A 2,602-nucleotide genomic window follows, 5' to 3' on the forward strand; every position below is an offset into this window, starting at 1 on the left:
CTGGCAGATTAAAACTGTGTGCGGGACCGTGACTCGAACTCGGGACCTTTGCCTTTCGCAGGGCAAGTGCTCTGCCATCTGAGCTTCCCAAGCACGACTCATTCTCCGTCCTCACAGCTTTACTTCTGCCAGTACCTCGTCTCCTACCTTCCAAACTTAACAGAAGGTCTCCTGCGCACCTTCTGTTAATTTTGGAAGGTAGGAGACGAGGTACTGGCTGCAGTAAAGCTGTGAGGACGGGGTGTGAGTCGTGTTTGGATAGCTCAGTTGGTAGAGCACTTGCCCGCGAAAGGCAAAGGTCCCGAGTTCGAGTCTCGGTCCGGCACACAGTTCTAATCTGCCAGGAAGTTTCATTGTTAGTGATTGGTCTGAAGAACATTCTGGACAATCCGAGCAAATGGCGTGTTACCCACATCACCTGAGGTGAATGCCGCCGAACATTTATCCGACGTAATCGAGAGGTCAGTTCGTGCACACGGTCCTGCATTGGCAACGCTTCCGCAGTTATGGACAACTACAGACGCAGCATAGCTCAGCATTTCTGCAGTGGACCTCCAACTACTTGTTGAGCCCATGCCACGTCGAACTGCTGCACTGTCCTGGGCAAAATTAGTCCGACACAATACTAGGAATGATCCCATGACCTTCATCACCTCAGAATACTTCATCTGCATAGCTGCAAGCGTGCCAGGCCCGTGGCTCACGATAAGAGATTACGTAAGTCAAAGTGTTTTGCAAAACAAGGACGATTTATGTTACGTTCAGAGGATTTAAACACATGTATTAGCATTCGTATCGGTGCGTTATTCTCCCGGCAACCTATCCACCGAATATTTTTCCTCGTTGCCGTCCATCGTGGGAGGAAGCAGCAGATAAAAGCCCACGGGACGTCCGGAGACCGCGCAGGGTGACCTCTTTAGTTCCGGTGCCGCAGTCGCCGCCTCCAGCCTCCTCGACGCCGAATCCGCGCCGGGTAACTTCCCGAAGGCAGCGCTGCTTATCGGACCGGCGACCGGAACGGTCCGGGGTTTCCCCGAAACCCCAGAGTCCGTGTGTGTGTGTGTGTGTGCGCGCGCGCGCCCGCCTCTGTGTGTGTGTGTGTGTGTGTGTGTGTGTGTGTGTGCTCGCTAGCGTGCGGCTGTTTGTGCCCGACAAACATTTCTCTTTGGCCGCACATCGATATTGGACCGGCCCCTTTGCCGCCGCTGCGGGGTTTCCCCGCCCCTGTTAGAAAAGCAGTATGCAAAACGCGTTTCGCGTCTCCGCGGGCAGAGGGGCGGCCGCCAGAGGCCCCAGCGGTCGCCTTTCATCTGCTGTAAAAGCTACACTTTCGCTCGGCGCTCGCGGAATTACGCCTAATAACCACAACGGCGCTTCACAAGACGCGGATGGGTCTGCTTTTGCAATCGAGCCGGCGCCCGCCAACAGCTGCTCTCTCTAACATTAGACTTCGCGAGCCGCACCAGGAAGTCTGAAGTTTGATTCTGTTGCGACGTCGGGTGGCAGTATAAAGGAGGCGAGATGCGGTATCCAATTGCGACTAAGACCAAGGCAATGCAGATTATCAGACAATGTCCCATGAGCTCTCAATTCAATGCCTACATTTTACAGAGCACGAGAGAAAACAGGATGTTCGTAAAAATGTCATTGATAAATGTTCACAATGAACAGTTTCGAAATTATTTGAGTTGTGTAACACTTCCGTTCTTGTGTCTGAACAGCTACCTTTTCCGATTATGAAACTGATTACAGCTTCTCGTAGAGTTTACTGTATAGTGTGGTGTTTTGTGTAAGAGGTGAGGCAGACTGAATCAGTGACCCTCTAATCTATAACACCTCTCAGTTCAATTTTTCAGGCAGCTTTCCACACGCAGGCTGTGGCATTACAGAAATGAGGAACCGAAGGTGACTTTCACATATGTTCTACATCTGATCTGCTTATACTGCAAGCCATCATTCGGTGCACGGCTGAAAGTACATCATACTACTGTTACGTCCTGTTCCCCTCGCAAATGCAGTGAGAGGACAATCACTCTCTCTATGCTTCCACATGAGCTGTGATTTCTCTTATCTTCACCGTCCTTACGCGAACGTTTCTAGCAGTGTGATCATTCTGCAGTCTGTACCAAATACCGTTTCTCTGAACTAACTCTGTAGCGTTTTGGTCAAAAAGAATCTTCTTTCCTCCTGGGATTCCCATTTGGGTTTACACAGTATTTTCGTGACACTCTTATGCCGTTCGAATCTACCGGTAAAAAATCTTGCACCACACTTATGAATTACTTCCATGTTATCTATTAATCCGACCTGGAGGGTATCCCAAAAACTCGAGCAGGACCTAAGAATGGGTCGTAAAACTGTTATTTACCCAGTCTCCCTTATGCACAAGCTGAACTCTCCCAGAATTATCCCAATAAACTGAAGTCCACCATTCGCCTACCTCGAACCGGTCTTACGTGCTCGTTCCATTTCAATTCGCTTTCCAACGATGAAGCCTAGAATTTAATTCATGTGACTGTGCCAAACAGCATGGCACTAATACTGTATTTGAACATTACAAAAACTTGCTAGTCATCCCAATGAAAAGAGCTTTTGTGCAGGT

The 2,602-nt window shown here is 49.6% G+C and overlaps 1 non-coding gene across 1 annotated transcript; it reads left to right on the top strand.

The window, feature by feature from the left end:
• The first annotated feature begins 252 nt into the window (after positions 1-252).
• Trnas-cga lies at positions 253-327 on the top strand. Its single transcript has one exon. It is a non-coding gene; the product is annotated as a tRNA-Ser (tRNA).
• The last annotated feature ends 2,275 nt before the right edge of the window (positions 328-2,602 follow it).

Source organism: Schistocerca americana, chromosome 2 (assembly GCF_021461395.2).
Source record: "Schistocerca americana isolate TAMUIC-IGC-003095 chromosome 2, iqSchAmer2.1, whole genome shotgun sequence".
NCBI classification, from domain to species: domain Eukaryota; kingdom Metazoa; phylum Arthropoda; class Insecta; order Orthoptera; family Acrididae; genus Schistocerca; species Schistocerca americana.